General features: G+C 46.5%; 1 non-coding gene across 1 annotated transcript; it reads right to left on the reverse strand.

The window, feature by feature from the left end:
• Nucleotides 1-14,566: 14,566 nt before the first annotated feature.
• Nucleotides 14,567-14,673, reverse strand: LOC120668310. Its single transcript, XR_005672402.1, has one exon. It is a non-coding gene; the product is annotated as a small nucleolar RNA R71 (small nucleolar RNA).
• Between the last annotated feature and the right edge of the window lie 4,485 nt (nt 14,674-19,158).

Here is a 19,158-nt window from a genome sequence, read left to right on the forward strand (position 1 = left end):
GGTGATACGAGGTGAGCTCGCGTCCTCCTCAAAAGTGACTCTGGATCGGAATGAAAGTTTTGCGGCAAGTCGAAACCGGTCATACACTACCCTGTTTTCATATCAACAAAGACAAGAAAACAAAGCCAAGTTAGCCTGTTTAGCAAGCGAATACTAATTCCGATTTTGTTCACAACTTTGTCTATATATTTCACTCTGTGCCTTCCCCGGCAACGGCGCCAAAAATGCTTGTTGGTGCCTACCAACGTCACCTAGCGATGACGCCCGCAGACGCCAATTTGGGATGGCAGTATTTCATGAACCACGAATAGATCCGCAAGCGCACGGAATACCGCTGTAGCGTTTTACCCGGGAGTATACCGGGGTGTCATTTATATTTCCGCAGGGAAGGCGATGAGTGAGAGAATATATAGATTAGTTGGTGCGCTCTATCTAGATTGGATATTCTCATGCATAAACAGGGGTAAGATAATAACATGGTAGGAGGTAGTGTGACACACACAAAAACTACTCTCTTGGATAAAAGAATAAAGGTTATTTTAGGCCGAGAGCAAGGTAAAAGTTAGAGCTCGAGTCAGCTGTGCTAGGCTAGCTATATCTACACTTTCTCATTGGTTAGCTCGTTAGAGATTAAACTACACAACAGGGAGATCGCTATCAAAGTAACGGGAGGAGCCCGTACACCCCGGCAACTTTATGTAGCTCCTACCCCCCATACCGAACGTGGAGGATTACTAAAAAGCATGGAGAGGGCTGTCACCACCTGCCGGCTACCTCTACAAACCGTGGGTATAGTTGACATCCAGCAACTCTTAGCTAATCTAGACACCATGCCTACACTAGTAAGGGATACTCTAGTGTCCCGCGCGGAGCCCCCACCCTCCGGATGGACAGACATCACACTAGAGCAATCATACGAATACTGGAGCAGTTGATAGAATTCTAAGAACAAAAGACTAACCATCTCCAGCACAGGGCGATCATGCAATGCAAGCATTGAATAATAATACAACCATGACAAGAAGCATATACTCGATAACTCAGAATATACTTCAAGCAGATATCGGTAACCATAGTCTAATTCTATTACAAACGACCGAATATTACAAGAGAGATCTAGAGATGAACCCATACTAGACTCTCGAGCAACTCCGGCGACTCGATGACTCCTAGACTTCTCCTAAACTCCACTAAGCCTAAAGGCTATGCAAGGAATGCAAGAGAGGAAGAGGTGTGTGGTGTGTGTGTGTGTGTTCTATTCTCTACCCCCCCCCCCTTCTATTTATAGCAGGGAACCACAAGCTGCAGCACCCCAAACCGACATTGTGAGCCAACAGGGAAGCGCCACGTGCCTTGGTTGAGGCGGTGGGGCCCACGGGCCTGGCCGGCCGACCAGGTAGGTCGGTCGGCCTGCCCGGGCCGCCAACCGCCCCCAACTTCCTGGAGTGGGCTTGTCTTGGTCTCCCCTTGTCCTAAAGTTGAGGCATGGCCTGCCCCAGCTTGGTTTGCTTTGGTTCATGGGCTTCACTTGGTCCATTTGAGCCTGAATCAGTACTCAGATATTTTCTGTGATTTTGTGTCGGGCCAAAGTGTGCTTGTAACCTAAGTATTAGCTTGAAAACACAGCTTGCATATTCTAAAAGGTAAAGTGTGATTTAGGAACTTTATTGGATAAGGATGCGTGTAAGAAATGCAAACTCTCATGATTTTTTAATCAAGTTGACGCCTGGGAATGGTCGTTAGTGAGCATCAACAGAAACACACCCACAATGCCTCTGAGTTTTGCACTTCAAGTTGGTTTGATAAAATGGACCGAAAGGCCTAGGACTTGGATTGAAAGGCCCACACTCAGATGCCACACGTGCAACTTCCACAAAATCGCCTCCTGGTGAGCAATCCAAGATGTCCACAAGTAATGACGGTTGATCGGATGCCTGAGGAAAAATTCCCAAGCCGGCCGGCCAACAATTTCACGCCAAGACAAAGACCCAGCATTGGCAGTTATCTCCACCGCCTCCAAGACTCAATCCAAGCCGCATGATTGAAGGCAGTGTAGATCAGAGGCCGGCCGGCCTCCCTCAAGCTGGTCGGCCTATGATTGATGCATCTTTTCCAACCGTTTCATAGACTTCATCCACCGACCTCCCACACTATAAATACATAGGCACCTCAGCTTGCAACACACACACCAAGGAGTTGTCTTCTCTCTTTTCATTTTTCTGGAGTAGGTTTAGTAGTCTGGGAGTTAGAGTCGAGTTGAGCTTGTCTCGGGATTCCAGAGTCATCATCAGAAGTCTAGTATAGCTCTTCTATCTTTTTCCTTTGACATTTATCAATATAATTTATCTCCTTTATATTTTCAAGTCAACTTTACTTTCTGCATTTATTTATCTTTCCAAGTTATCCAACTTGTGTGTAGAAGTTCTTTCCTCTAGTTAGGCCTTATTATCTATCTTGTTTATCGGGATCTTACCTTGCGAGTTTTCTCCCCCGGACATGGGAGCTCAAGTTAGGTCCCTAGGTTGAGGGGGGATTTCTCTTGTACGCGACAAGAGAAATCCTAAAACCGAGAGCAAATGTGGTGTCTAGCTTAGTGTTAGTTAGAAAGTGTGTTCCACCCCACGGAATAGTGTGGTAGGCGGCAGGTGGTGACAGCCCTGTCTATCCCTTGTAGTCCACCACGTTCGGGTGTTTTTATAGCAGTAGATCATTGGCTCTGTTGGACTCCCCTCTCATCCCTTTCCGAAGTCCTCCCACGTCAGCCGCCAAAGTAAGCTCTAGGATCCTGATAGCTAGTTAGAAACAAGGTTTAGTCTAGCGAGGCTAGCTCGTTATTTTAGGAGTCTTTTAGGAGTCTTTCTCGCTTGTTTGTTGTTGGCGGTCGTTAAGTGCGAAATATGACCGTCAACTATACTCATTTAAGAAGAAAAACTATACCTCTTACTCGCATATTTGTATCACTAACCTAGCTCCATAGTTGTTTTCGAGGATTTATGATTTCAGGAGCACAAGTCCGGAATAAGACGAAAACATGACGAATACGTAGACAGAAGTCGCAGACGATCGTGTTCTGCATAACATGAGCAAAGGAAGCCCACAAACTAGACCAAACCGACCAACCAAACCCCGGCACCGACCATCTGACATCAGGACCCACAGAGCAGTGAACCAGAGAAGGTCAGTGGGAAATTGCGCCAAGGGGGGGTCGGCCGACCCCCTATGGAAGGTTTTCCCGTTGAGTTTTGGCGGGAAGACTGATCCTATCCTCTCAATGGTGGTTTGGCATGTTTCTATATGAAGAGATGGCGGGAACCGACCTCTCAAGCTATAAAAGGGGCCTCCCACCACTCTCTCAACACACACCACTTGGAAGCCTCTGTCGGTGTTTACCGCCAAGCCTGCTCAGGGATACCCTTAGCAGTAGGTTTTGTAGGTAGGGATCGACTGCTCTAGAACTCGATGGTACAAGGAACACAAAGATTTAGATAGGTTCGGGCCGCGAGTTTGCGTAATACCCTACGTCCTGTGTGGTTTGTATTGCCTTAGGTGTTGATGATTGTTTGGAGGGGGTCCCTGCCCGCCCTTATATATCTGGGGGGACAGGGTTACATGGAAAATCCTAGCCGAGTACACTTGGAATCCTACTACAACACAATCGGGTAGTTTCCTTTGTACTGCAGCTAGTTCTATGCCTATTCGGGTAGTTACAAAAGAGACAAGATACATCCATGAGCTATCCCTTACTCTAGAACATTCTATGTCTACAAGCAGTCCTGCTATCCCGAGTCTGACAAGCCCCCGAGCTCTTCGTAGCCGAGTCCTGCAGGCGTCGAGTACTTGGCTGGACATCTTCGAGTACTTCAAGTAGTCAGAACATCCTTCTGGTTGCTTCTGGTCCTTCCTTCAAATACATCGAGTAGTCCTTCAAGTACTTCCGTTTGATTCGAAGCTGTGTGGTGCTCAAGCTCTGAAATCTTGATCATATATGGTGTGCGAAGTACTCGCGCTCCATATGGAGTAGCCCCCGAGACTTAGGTTGAATCGCAGAATCAGGCTGAGGGTCACTTCAGACTATTTTCCAAAAAATTTGAAAAATAAATCTCTGATGCCTATATCCAGCAGCCCCCGAGCCTTAAATCAAAATCCCTTTTGCTGCGAGTAGCCCCCGAGCGTAGATTTGGAATTAAGGATTTAAGTCGTGGCATCAGATTTTATCCTTCAGATTATTTGCAGGATTCATCAGATCCGAAATCCGAAAAGACCTCTTTTTTGGTTAAAATCCCAGAAAAATGATATAATTGGATCCGCCACACTGATTGCGCCCAAAATAATTTCAGGAATAAAACCCAGGATGTACGGCTCTTTATTCAGTGCTCACATGAGATGTTACTGTTTGGAGAATCTGCATTATTGCAACTTTGACTGCGTCCGAGAATGCTGCCATGAATGCGTCCGTGAAACGTGCACTGTTGATTCACGGGTTCTCCTTCAGCAAGTCTCCTTGTGGCTATAAAAGGCAGGGTAGAGGCTTTTGCCAATAGCACCAAAGTATAGCGACCATGGCTTTTCCTTGGTGTTCTTGCTCTCGTCCTCCTGAATTTTACGTAGTTCCTCCCAACAAAAGATGCTAGAAGAGAACTTGCGAGTGACAAGAGAAGTCTCTGCTGCCTCCTCCTGCATCCCTAGAGCTCTCATCGGATCCATGCTGGACATCATGTCCTTGCATCGTCCAATGAGGCAGATTTGGGGTCGCTGGGTTGGGTCTTGTTGTGTCATATCCTTGGGGTTGCCTGTTTATGGGTGCCCAAGAACTGACATCTCTGGCGGGGAAGCTTGATCTTGCCACAAAGTGTTCAGGGAGAAAGAGAAATTTCTCTACAAGCTGCTACAAGAGGACTTGCGAGGTGATTACTGTAATCTGCCTTCATACTCTTGTAGCTTATCTCCCTGAATACAAATATCTTTATTCCAGAAATGGGAATAACAAGTTTGTACTTTGTCACGGCCTCGGGCTGATCTAGCTGCAGCATGCTTATCAGGAACCCAAGAAGTGTGCGTGTAGACCCGAGTCGTTTGTAAAGTTTTGTAAAAAGTACTCGAGTTGTAATGTCGAGTAGTTGTATTGTGTCGAGTACTTATCCTTGTTTTGGAATGTAATCCCAGTTAAGGAAAAGGGTGTTGAGTAATCGACTAGGGATGTGAGTATTTTCTTTTCCAGAATGTAATCTCAGAAAAAGGAATGTATCTTTAAAATCCCGTTTTTTCCGCGATTTGCAATGGATTTTTGGCCTGTTGGGTGTTTTACCATGTTGCCACTGCCATTATAAAATGAAGCGGTAACTTAGGTTTTACCCCACCGGCCGCCACTTATTTTTACGGATTCAGATCTGTCTTTTCGCTCTCGAGCTCCCAGATCCAAAGTTCTTGTTTCCCTTTTCTCCCCACTATCACCCTAGGGTTTCCACCAGTGTATGCGCGTGAAGAGATCTGTAGATTTCTAGATGGCCCCTAAGAAAACGACCAAGGGTAAGGGTGTGGCTGCAGAGCCAACCCGTGATGAGGGTTGGAACACAAGTAAGTGTTCTCAATCTGACTTAAATTTTCTGGTGTCGCAGGGTCTTTTAGTTCCCAGATCTATTATCCAATGGCGTCCTGCCTTGGGGAAAGATCATCCGTATGAAAATACGGGGGAAATCGTTGCTTTCACCCAATACTTGGAATGAGGATTGGGGTTTCCTTGCTCTTCTTTCTTTTATGGACTCCTGCACTACTACAGGATCCAATTGCATCATCTGACCCCAAATTCCTTTGTTCATATTTCCATCTTCGTGCATTTATGCGAAGCTTTTCTGGGCACCGAGCCCCATTTCGAACTCTTTCGCTTTCTTTTTCATTTGAAATCGCAGACCAAAAGATTCGTCTTAGATATAGTAGGGGACGCAGGTCTCCAACATAGGCAAAGAAAGGATAGAGTGTATATCCCTTATGACCTTAGTAATAAAGTAATCGAATGGAAACCCAAGTGGTTCTATGTCGAGAACCAGTCGAGAAGTTTTCCGTCCATTACTCCCGGCCCTCCAATCCAATGGCTCGAGTGGAATAAAAAACCAGTCGACGAGAGTCAGATCTCTGAACTACTCGATCGGATTGCCATCTTGATACAAAACTTACTAACTGGAGAGGCGGTCGTATTTGACTGGATGAAGAGAAGGATCCAGCCATTGCAGGTTCGGGAATCACTTGGGTTCCAGTATCAGGGAACAACTGACCCGTCAAGATACTCGAAGGAAGAGATCTCGAATGATGTAGTTTTTAATCGAGTACAATGACTTCTGAAGAATGTAAATAAAATCTCAGTTGTTCCTGGTACTTTTTCTGCTGTGAATCTACTGAAGCAGGTACTTGATAAGAGTAGTCGATTCGTAGAAATCGAGTACTTTACCATAGTGTAAATCTGATAGGATTTGCTTTCTGTAGGAGGACGTGGATCGCTTTAATAGTAGTCCTTCGCTACCAGGCATTTGTTCGCCCTTTTGTTATTCTAATTTCCTCGATCTGTTAATCAAATCTTAGTATGCTCATATGAGATTTCATATAAACAGTACTGGTATCCAGACTTGGTTGTGTAGATGAGGCAGCGTCTAGGAAAAGGAGTGATGGGGAGCACAGCCCCACTCCAAGTGCTGATGCCCAGACCGAGCGCCCAAGGAGTACTCGGTCAGCGGCGAGGAAGCGTAGCAGCTCCTCCCATACTACTAGCGACAGATAAGTAGCTAGTTATTTTGCAATCGAGTACTTTCTAGGTGTCGATTTGCAAGCTTTGATTTGTGTTTTTGCTTTTCTCGATCCGGTGGCTAAGGTGCCACGGACCTCAGCATCTGGGGATGATGCTGCAGTGGAAAAGACAGTCCCCTCCACCACAGTTGACACGTCGAGTGGGATCGGGGCTACTCATTCAGCGAGTAGTTCCGATGTAAATACAACCGTCGATGCGGGTAAGCTGGCCGTGATCGCAAAGCCTGCCCGCAAATTTGGCATCAAGGGGTTTTCCCTAATAAGAGCTCCTACGTAAGTTCTTTAGAACTTGTATGTGTAGGATTTGTTTTGAATCTAGTAGTTTATAACTACTTTGTCTTTGCAGAGATGCGGTCCTGGGAGAGGACGTGGGAGCTGAGAGCCACTCGGCTTCTCAGCCGGGGCTGGAGAAGCCCCCGAGTACTCCTGAGATGAGTGCTCATGATGCAGAGAAGATGGCCAATAGTATGCTTCTAGATTCTCCATTGCTCGATCCTGAGAGGGCCAATGAGGAGATCCCGGAGGATGGTGGAAGCATCAAGCTTACAGGAGAAGGAGAAGGCGAGAAGCTTCCTGAGGGAGGCGATGATAAACAGCCTGCGGAGACCCCTGCAGGTAAGCTCGTAGTGCCTTGTAGAAAGGTATCCTTTTGTTTGCTCTTAATGTAATTAAGTAACATGTTCTTCCTTTAGATTCCCAAAACACAGGGAATACTGTAGGAAGGATTGAAGAAGTGCCCAAGAAGGCTATTGTTGTGGCGAGTACTTCCCAAGTCACATCGGGAAATGACTTGTCGCGAGAGAAGGTGGAGCATGCTTTTAAGCTGCTGGAGGTAAGTAGTCGAATGTTTCGAGTACTTTTATAGTAGATAGAGTAGTATACTGATCTTTTTGTTTTGCAGGAGGCACTGGGACGAAAGGGTGTCCAGACGCTGATGAGACAGAGCTAAATGCTCTCAAGAAGAGGGTTAAAACGCTCTCATCTGAGAAGACTGCTCTTGAAGGGAAGCTGAAAAAGTTTTCCCAATCTAAGAAAGGTTAATCTTTAGCATTTGATATGCACTCGACTAGTAGATCAGCTTAGTGTTTACAAGATTTTCTTTCCATCGAGTACACAGCTTGTGCCAAATCATTAGAGATTCAGGAAAGCTTGGTACTGGATTTAAAGATTCTTATGTACCGAAACGCAGATGAAATAGAGAAGCTCAAGAAGATCAAGGAGGACTCTGACCGTGAGGCAGCATCGATGCTACAACAACTCAAGACTTTGTCAGAGTCTCGAGACTTGATGCCACAAGAACTCGTGGAGCTGAGAGATGTCAGAGATGCCGCCCTGGAGGTAGCCGAGGCCATGGATATCCCAGTTAGAGATGGAAATGAACCGCTCACACTGGCAGGGAGGCTTCGCAAAGTTCCCGGAGCTTTTGAGAGGTTTGTTTCAACCATCACTCGCCAGTACGTGGGTCATGTACTTGGGTTGATGAAATCTTATTGGCCAAGTACTCGTCTGGATGCTCTTGGACGAGGATCCAAGGCTGATTGTACTGAGGATCAGTTCCGTCAGTATTTGGCGGAAACTTCCGAGGTGGCTGATCAGATTGTAGAAACCTTGAGCAAGGCAGAGTCTCCTTAAGCTTTCCTTGTAATTGAGTTGGCGTGTGAGCCGAAAGTACTATGAACAAATGTTGGATATTTGTGTAATGTTAAGCACTTGATGGTAGGATTGTGGAATCCCTTGTTGTGTCGACTAATTGTACTTGTGGGTCCTGAGTGTAGACAGCATTGGGCCCACTCAGTCATAAAAGTAGATACGATGAATTGTATCCGTGGGTGCCTTAGGTGGCAACATATTCTCGAATCAAATCGAGTTTGTATGGTTCTGAATCATAACCATAGTGCTGACCGGTTAGGATTTAATCCCACGGGATTAACCAAGTGGGAATAGCACTAGTAGGTATAAGAAGCCGTAGCTTAGAATAGATTTCCTTTTTTTGAGGAAATTTTTTTTTTCACTAGCACGTGGCTAATATGGACTTTGTTGTCCAATCGGGGGGAGAACTCTTATTGAGTATTTTAGGAGGTATAATAAGTTTCTTGATAGATAAGAAGACAGGCAGCTCTCGACAACTTCTCAGAGTACTAAGGGAAAATAGGAGTTCTTTTTGTATCTCAAGCAAGCGAGTAGTACCCGTCAAGTACTCGAGGCAAAAAGATTCTGTAACAGAGATTCCCATAGTAAACCAAGCAAGCGGAAAACTTATGTCAACTTATTTTAGAGTATCAAGGGCTTATATGTACTCTTTGATGGGTTTTTGTAGTTGACCATTTAGGATAGACCTTGTTCGGTTACCCAGATAGTATGCAGCTGTTTACGAAAATGGCCCGAACTACTCGATCGTATCGAGTAGTATGTCCTATTAATGGACTGAATTGATTTCTAGAATTGGACTATTAGGATTGAACTCCGTCGAGTTAACCAAGACGTGAATATTCTAGAAACATCCCAAACTTACTCGAGCAGAGCGAGTAAGGTGTCCTACCTGAGGACTGGAGTAACTCTAAGGCAAGTCTGTTAGGTACTAACCCCGTCGGGTTGTCCAAGATGAAGGTGCTGAAAGAGTATCCAAGACCTACTCGAGCCAGCGAGTAGGGTGTCCTTTAACCAAGGACTGGAGTAATCCGTAAGACAGAATTGTTAGGTACGAACCCCGTCGGGTTGCCCAAGATGTAAATGTCGAAGGGTCCAAAACTTACTCGAGCAAGGCAAGTAAGGTGTCCTTTAACCAAGGGCTAGAGTAATCCTTAAGACAGAACTGTTAGGTACGAACCCCGTCGGGTTGCCCAACACATAAACGTCAGAAACATATCCAAAACTTACTCGAGCAAGGTGAGTAAGGTGTCCTTTAACCAAGGGCTGGAGTAATCCTTAAGACAGAACTGTTAGGTGCGAACCCCGTCGGGTTGCCCAAGACGTAAATGTCAGAAAGATATCCAAAACTTACTCGAGCAAGGCGAGTAAGGTGTCCTTTAACCAAGGACTGGAGTAATACTTAAGACAGAATTGTTAGGTATGAACCCCGTCGGGTTTCCCAAGACGTAAATGTCAGAAAGATATCCAAGACTTACTCGAGCAGGGCAAGTAAGATGTCCTTTTAACCAAGGACTGGAGTAACTCTTAGGACAAGTCTGTTAGGTACTAACCCCGTCGGGTTGCCCAAGATGAAGGTGCCGAAAGAGTATCCAAGACCTACTCGAGCAGGGCGAGTAGGGTGTCCTATCGGAGGACTAGAGTGTCTTTTAGGACAGAACTGTTAGGTACGAACCCCGTCGGGTTGCCCAAGAAGTAAATGTCAAAAAAGCACTCGAGTGAGAACCATAAAAACTACTCGATAGCTGCTCTAATGCTGAGCAAGACTTTCGAGGTGGGGTATTGGTCGTGTGAGCGAGAGCCAAGTAGTCGATATAGGAGAAATCAACTTTATTTGGATTTGTCGAAATTACAATAACTGTAAAGTGACAGACTCTGACTCTTAAGACCTACCCCTTGCTCGTTGGACGTGAGCAATGGTTTACATAACTGAATAAAACTTATTCAAAGATAGTACTAGTCGATATGGGGGTCGACTAGATTTGGGGTAGAGCTAGTCGATGCGGAGGTCGACTGGATTTATTGGTGGGGTCTCCTTCAGGAGAGGTACCCCAAGGGCCTTGTGGAGTGAGTCACATTGGAAGATCGTGTGAGAGCTCTTTGGGTGGATAAAGCACTTGCATTGCAGTACTTTGTTGATCCTGTTTCCGTTCTGAGACGATTCAGCTTGATGCTGGGTGCATGGTTTACCCTGAGGACGGGTACTGAAGGTCGCCGGCTTGTGCGTCTTTAAGGATGCGGAAGCCGTTGGGGGATGCGGTAGTTGGAAGAAGGGCTATATGCCTCGACTTCCTCCCATTCCTTTCTCCTTGAGATGATGATGTTGCGCGCATCACGCCCAACATTGATCACACTGCGGAGGTCGCAGTTAGAGTAGTCGTAGTTGTCTCCTTGCTGTTCCTGTAGGCTATTAGCAAGGCGCTGACACCTGAACGCCCTCTTCTGGTTGAGCTGGCGACAACGTTCGTAGAGATCTTCAGCTGGATGCTGCTTATCTAGTTGGACGGTGACGGTCACTGCTGGTGGAGGGGGAGGAGCGGGTAGATCCTCCTTGGTAGTGACTTGGGCTTCTGTGATTGTAGGAGGAGTAGTTTCCATGTTGTCGGAAAGGTACTCGTTGAAATCATCAGAATTGTAGTCGTCGAGGTTGAGACGCTCCGTGGGATCGCCCTCAGGTTCTTCGGCGATACGAACCATGAGGATTTCATGGCAGAGGTCTTGAATTTCTTGGTCTTGTTTGCTAGAGGACGGGTCTAAAGGAGTGCTCTATTGGTAAGGCAGATCCGCTAGCTGTGAGGCAGAAGCGTTGGGATCTTGTGCCTTCCTGAGGTGCACTGTCCGTCCTTGCGGCGTTGCTTATATAATTAGGTTAGGGAGGGAGTCCTGATCGGACTTGAGGTTCTTAGCCGAGTTTGACTCGACTTGTTTACTATACTGGATTAGGTCGTCCAGTTGTTCCTCCGGATCGGAGGAGTATTCAGATTCGCGGTTAACCCGCCGATTTTTAAGTATGTATGTTTTGGGTGAGCGAGAAGCGGTATGCCCATCTCTACACGGAGGGCATTCTCGTTCGTCCAGTGTAGCCATGATTGAGTAGGAGTTAGCCCCTCAGGCTCCTTAATCCAGGGTTTGTCATAGATTGCTGGATTGTTCTGGAGCCTTAGCTTTTCCTTTTTTAAGCTTGGCCAGTTCCCAAATAGCGCCGGCATGCTCGGTTGGTTTGGCCATAGCGTCCATGAACAGCTCGACGTTGTCTGACCACTCTTCAAGATTGTCAGATGGTTCAAAGTTCTCGAGGCCGTTCATGAAGCGATCAAAGTCCTGATCGAACTTGGACTCGACAGGTTTCGGAGTCCGAGTGTGAGCAGGTTTTGGTGAAGGGCTCTGAGGTATCCTAGAGATAGACAGTCCCATCCGAACAAGCCGGGGGTTTGTCTCACTAGCTCCACCGCAGATTCCTCCTCCCGATTTCTGCTCTTTGTTTTGCAGAGTGCTTTCAGCCACCTTAATGCAGTTGGCTAGCTTCGAATTTACCCGATCGACCCCTGAGAGCATATCGCCCGACCTCTTTTGCGGTGGGTTTAGTGCTTTAGGGTTCTGTTGTGGCGCAGATGAACTGAGAGCGGTTTCTGCAAGTTTGATGCAGCCCTCAATTGATCGTGAAACTTGATCTACTCCAGCGAGTAGTTCTGAGTTTTTGATCTTACGGCGTTTGATTGTCTTGAGATGAGCCAGGTATTTTCCAAGAGTTTTGGAAAAGTGAGGCTTTTCGGAATCAGAATTTATGCCGAACTCGACCAAACCAGGAGTTCGGTTTTGAGTTGACATGTTTCCCGGGTTGTCCGAGTCGAGTTCGGGTGGAACTCTTTCCTCGTCGAGATCCGCGGACTCACGGATGTCGGCGAGTTGGGAGTGGGTTTTCGATTTAGGCGAGTTAGGCGTGACAAGGTGGCTGGAAGAGCCTCCCGTTCCATCAGCCATGCAAGCCCAGGAACCGAAAATGAAGGTCGTGCCTTCTGGCACGCCGTTGGCGTTGCTTGGTCCGGCCATCGAATTCGTTGGTGAACTCGCCGAATCCCCTACCTGGCGCGGCAGCTGTCGGTGTTTACCACCAAGCCTGCTCAGGGATACCCTTAGCAGTAGGGTTTGTAGGTAGAGATCGACTGCTCTAGAACTCGATGGTACAAGGAACACAAAGATTTAGACAGGTTCGGGCCGCGAGTTTGCGTAATACCCTACGTCCTGTGTGGTTTGTATTGCCTTAGGTGTTGATGATTGTTTGGAGGGGGTCCCTGCCCGCCCTTATATATCCGGGGGGACAGGGTTACATGGAAAATCCTAGCCGAGTACAGTTGGAGTCCTACTACAACACAATCGGGTAGTTTTCTTTGTACTGCAGCTAGTTCTATGCCTATTCGGGTAGTTACAAAAGAGATAAGGTACATCCATGAGCTATACCTTACTCTAGAACATTCTATGTCTATAAGTAGTCCCACTGTCCCGGGTCTGACAGCCTCTCTCTCTACACTCTCTTGTGACTTGTACTCCTTAGGATAGTGGAGCTAGGCTAGTACTTCATCTCTTAGCGAATCCAGTAGTCCTCGGGGTCGGCAAGCAATCCTCGGCCTCTGGTATGGCTTTGTATTCCGACTTTCTTTATGCTAATCATTCAGAGTTCGTTCTTGGTTATCTTGCTATGTTCGTAGCTTGCTTAGCCTTGATCAATGTTTATCCAAGTTATAGTAGTTGCATGCTTAGACCAGATGATCTGGGTAAGGATATCAGTTCGTTGTGCTTTCGGGCTTGCCTTAGCATCTTACTTGTCCATCCGAAGGGTGGGGGACCCGGGGGTGCTAGGGTAGTGACCTCATATGCAGGCATGGTGCCCGGGTATGCTGGATCCTTCGGATATGACGGTGCTCCATGGTGTGACTAGGGTAGACCGCAGGTGGTGACAGCCCTGTCGGTCCGCCGAGAAGCTGCTTCTCGGTTAGTGCACTCCCCGATGTCCCTAATTTCCTGGCACCTGCAGCTCTAAGCAACACAGCTAATGTAACTTATCTGCTAACATGATTAGTATAACAGGAATCTTAGCCTATGCTCCCACTAACCTTAGGATTGCTTGTTTATTCTTTATTCATGAGAGTTGGCTGTTATGTGTGTGTCACATTACCCCTGATTATCCTTATTATATATCACTTACCCCTGTATAGTCAGTGGTCTTCATCTTGCTCATACGTGTCATGGTTATGTAACTAAGTAAATACACTTTACACAACCTAGCCATCCCTTGGGAAAATATAAATAACGATACCCTGAATACTTTCGGGTGAAATGCTACAACGGTATATCCGTGCGCTTGCGGATCCTTCTGTAAACGTTAAGACATACCACACGGCACCTTCGAGGCGCCATTGCTAGGAACTAACCACTCCTAGTGATGATGCTAAGAAATGCCAATAAGCATTTCTGGTGCCGCTGCCGGGGATGGCACTAGGTGTAAAGTATATTTACTAAAGTACATAAATATGGCAATATAAGTATGAGGTAGCTACTGCTTTTACAGGCTAATTTGTTTATCTTTTTGTTTTCTCCTGATTAGATGAAAACAGGGTAGTGTATGTCTGGTTTCTCCTTGCTGACAAATTTCATTGAAAATCCCGAGAAGCTCATGAGAAGGGTCCGACCTCGCGTCGTTCCTCCTCCGATCTCGTAGTCGACAAGCGAACCTGCTTCCCAAGCACCATCAACTAAACTCATGGCTGAGAAGACTCTCCGCAACTTCTCCGTCCCCTCAGCTGCCAATGTGGTAATTGGACCCAACGTTGATGTTGGGGACGTGAACTTTGAGCTGAAGTCCAGCCTTATAAACATGGTGCAGGCTAGCCCATTCTGTGGCAAGCCGAATGAGGACGCTAACTCCCATCTCCAGATTTTTCTGGAGCTTTGCAAGACAGTAACCATACGGGGCGTTACGGCTGATGCCATCAGGCTCTGCCTGTTTCATTTCTCCCTCCTAGGGAAGGCGAAATAGTGGTTTTATCAGAATAAGGAAGCTGTCAGCACGTGGGACAAGTGTTCCACGGCGTTCCTCGCTAAGTTCTTCCCGTTGGGCAAAACCAATGTCCTACGTGGAAGAATCTCAAGTTTCCAGCAGACAGGGATGGAATCCATCCCAGAAGCTTGGGAAAGGTTGCAAGAGTACATACTCTCCTGTCCTCATCATGGGATGGACGAGTGGCTCGTGCTCCAAAGCTTCTACAACGGGTTAACGACTACATCCAGAGCCCATCTTGATGCTGCTGCTGGAGGAGCCTATCTCGATCTCACCATTGCCAACGCTATGGCCTTAATCGAGAAGATGGTCTCCAACCAGGGCTGGAACGAGGAGCGTTCCCAGCCCAGAACCAAGGGCGGAATGCATACCGTCAAGGAGACAGACATGCTCGCTGCCAAGCTGGACCTCCTACTGAAGAAATTTGATGAAGGTAACCGGCCACAGATGCCTGTTCCCGTCCATGCTACAAACTCGTACTTTACGTGCGAGGTTTGTGGTGACGGTGGACACTCGGGGAATGACTACCCCGAGACCCGAGAAGATGCAGCCTACATCAACAACAACACCGGGTTCCGTCCACAAGGAGGCTAGGGGTGGGGTCAATCACACCCACCATTCCAAGGAGGAGGTAACAATTTCAACTCAAATTTCAATTAGAATTTCAATTCAAACCAACCCTCCTTGAGAGACTTAGTCTTTGGCCAAGCTAAAATCAATGAATCTTTAAACAAAAAGCTTGCTGCCAACGATAAAATTTTGGAAAGCATACATGCTAAAGTTGAAACTCTTTCTTCTGCTCATAAAAATCAACTAAGTTTCAACAAAATGATAGAAGCACAACTTGCTCAGTTAGCTGCTGCTGCTCCTGTCTCTGAGAATGGGAAGATCCCGGGGCAACCCGAATCTCCCGTCGAAACTGCAAATATGGTGTCTACCGGGTGGGGCAACCTTCCCTGGCAGACTTCTCGGACTAACCATGCAGGCAGGTACAATCCCCAAAGAAACGACACTTGGGATGGCCTAGTGGCAGCAATTCAACAAGATCCAGGGGTCCCCATGATCAGCTGCTCAATCTTCGATCAACACTATGAGCATGCACTCTGCGACCTGGGGGCCAGTGTCAACATTATGCCCATGGTGATATACGAAAAACTCTTATACCCTGCTCTCTCCCCAATATACATGTGTGTGCAGCTCACAGACTCTATAATCCGGTATCCCAAAGGGATAGCCAGGAATGTCCTAGTCCGCGTTTGAGACTCCTTCATCATTGCAGACTTTGTGGTCATGGACATAGAGGGTGACCTCGGAATCGAGCTCATTCTTGGGCGACCATTCCTGAGGGCCGCCAGAGCAACGATTGACGTAGGAAGAGGAGAAATCCGCTTCCTTATCGGGAAGGAGGACATGTTCTTCAAATTTAAACAGAGGGAAGAGCAGCGCATCCTGAACCGACAGGATGACAAAGGGCAGGCAATTTGGGATGCACCAGAATCCCCACTACCAAGACCTACGACCACATCATCAAAGAAAAGACGTGCAAAGAAGATGTGGCGTAAGCTCGTAAGCTCGTCCTCGTCCAATTCTCCAAGACGAGCCAAGCAGTGGTAATCACAGCAAGAGAAAGGTCCCGCTCGTCAGACTCAAAACGACGAGCCCTTGTCGAAGGTAAATCGGTACGTATCTCATATTCACCCTCCATCATTTTACTTTTCTCGACTTTTTTCGATTTTTCACTGCATATTTGAATTTTCAAAAACACCCTTGCATGCTAGAAACTTTTCTAGCACTTTTTCTATTTTCCACAAAATACCAAAAATATTTCCGAGCATGAAAATCCCTTGATAAAAAAATTTGAACATCTTTTCGAAGCAAAGTTTGGCCGGCACCAAAGTTTTAGAAGTTTTTGACCATTAGAAGGACAGTGGGCCCTGGTTGTCAGCAGGGTGGCCCACCTAGGGTTCGGCCGAACCCTAGGTTTGGCCGGCCCCCTGATAACGGCTAATGGGCCTAGCCTTTTCCAACGGTCACTAGCCGTTGTGCTTGGCTTCTCCCAACGGTTCGCGGCCATTATCTCTTTAAATAGAGGCCGAGGGGTGGGTGTTGAGCTCTCACACTCAACTCTCATTCACTCACTCTCTCTCTCAAATTCTCTCAAACTTTGCTCTCGGGTTTTCATTGGATTTGAATTCAAGAGTCCTCTCTCTCTCATTTCTTAGCTGCAAGAAAGAAGGAGCAACTCACGGGTAAGAACATTCAATTCGGTTTTACTAACGTTACCCGTTTCGAGTTGCACTTGTCTTTGTTCCATCATGAAAAGCATAGGTCGGAAGGTTTCCAGCACATTCAAGAAAATAACGGGTGGAAGCTCAAGCTCGTACACACCCGAACATATGCCTACACCAAGCACGATGGACTACGAGGAAGAACAACAACACGAAGAGATGCAAGCCGAACCGCAAGCCGGGGTCATAGAGATTGATGCGGAAGATGCACCGTACCTCGACTTGCGAGATGATTGTGAACAACAAGGCTACGCCATCCTCAAGAACAGAAGCTTTGTCCACACCCGAGCCTTCGATCCGGACCTCCTCATCAAAACAGGTATGTACGAAGACTTCTCTAACGTTTGGCATGCAATTGGATGGGATAACTTCGTTCCCGTTGAGGAGTATGGTTCTCGACTTCTCACCATCCAATTTCTTTGCACACTACGGGAGATGGAAAATGAGGTTTATTTTCGACTTCTCGGGAAAGAGTATTTGCTTTCTTGGAAAACTTTTGCCGGCCACCTCGATTTCAACAAACGCTGGCCTATTTCTTTGGACCAAGCTTGCCGAGGTTTTAATCGTCATGAGTTTTGGGGCCGGATTTCGGGTCAAGATGTCCATGGCAAGTTTGCACTTCGGTGCAGCGATATTCATAATCCAACTCTTCAATTGATGCACAATCGGTTGACCATCACTCTCTTCCCAAGAGATGATGTCCGACCCGTGCGCAACGATGAGTTGCTCATTCTCTATGCCTTGGTCAACAAGATCAAAATCTCCGCCGTGCAAGCTTTGGTTAGGCAATGGCTTTCGAATTTCAAGATGACGGGTCCTATTGAGTGCACTTCTTTGATTACTCACATCGTTACACGTATTGGTGCCTTAGAGGGGAATTTTTTATTCCTTTCATTGAGGGCGACCATGCGTATATCGATGAGGACTATTTGTTCCAAGGTCACACACTTAAGAAAAGGCCCGAATGATTCTTTGATTTTCTTTTACATGAGCTATACAAATGAGATTCTGCTGCCCAATGCGGAGTTCCATTTGTATAATTGCCATTCGCTAACCATCCCTCTCGTTCCACGAGAAGGGGGTCGTAGGCACAGATCTTCTGGTTTGCCTGCAGGATGACAAGAAGCAGGACCAGAAGGGAGGCAGAGCCGACACAACCGCCTCAGCAGCCACACCACTCATATCAGCATGAGGCAAGTGGTTCGTCATGGCACAGTGGTAGCACTGAGGAGTGGACACGGCAGGCACCAGGCCGCCGGTCCACCAGTTCCAGCTCCGATGGAGCCCCGAACCTCATCAGACGGACATCTTCGTCCCGAGGTTTCGGTGCCATCACCCAACAGCTAGGTGAGCTGCGGGTGCAGGGCGACAACATACAAGAGATGCTAAACCAACACATCGACAGTACCCAAGCATGGCAGCGTCACACTGGCGAGAGACTCCACGACATGGAGCAGTCGCAGTTGCAGCGACAGGAGGAGTGGAGGGTATACTGCCGCTGGACGGGTTTCAACCCCGACCAGCCATAGTGAGCTTGAAGCTAGCTTGGGGAAGGACCCCCACGAGAGGTAACTTGTATCATTTCTCTTTACTGTTTTCATAACCTTGCATGAAACCCATAAAAATTTGCAAAATCAGAAAATCCATAAAAAATTGCATAACTAAAAACAAAATAAAATTTGCAAAACCTAGAAAACACCAAAAATATTTTCTTTTAATATGTGTAGTAAACATGGTGTAAGTTTTCCTTGTTGAGATGATGAATAGTTACTCTGTTAATTTCCTTTATATGCTTAGTTACAACTTTATGCTCTGCCTAGTTTTGGGTCTGGTGGCTTAAAATGTTCATACCTTAAACTTGAAACTTGTGGGTAGCAGAAAGCATGATCCAAATCTAAGTTGTTGTGAGCTATGATATGGTTAAGTAGAGTTGCTATGATCCAGAGTATTTAATTTTGAAAACACAAAAATATAATAAAGTTCCTCGATAATATAAAATTCCTATCCAAAGCCATATGTTATTTTTCATTACAAAACCTTCCACATATGCAACTTGCTATCTCATTGAGTTTTGTCAAATTGTTGTGACCCTTAGTGAGATTCATTTCATACACCCATGATCAAGATCACATACACATTTCCACCACATGCTATGCTTCTACACTAGAAGTAAAGAAAATACCCATCCAAAAATAAAACTCCATGTCCATGTATGACACCTCTCTCTCAAAAATATGTCAAGGATATGGGGCTATGCAAAAAGAAAATAAAAGATGCATGCCCAAAGAAGGTATGCCACATGCTTCGGCATGTCAAAAAAAAGAGAGAATAAAAGATGCATACCCAAAGAAGGTATGCCACATGCTTAGGCAT

This window comes from Panicum virgatum, chromosome 3N, assembly GCF_016808335.1.
Source record: "Panicum virgatum strain AP13 chromosome 3N, P.virgatum_v5, whole genome shotgun sequence".
Classification (NCBI taxonomy): domain Eukaryota; kingdom Viridiplantae; phylum Streptophyta; class Magnoliopsida; order Poales; family Poaceae; genus Panicum; species Panicum virgatum.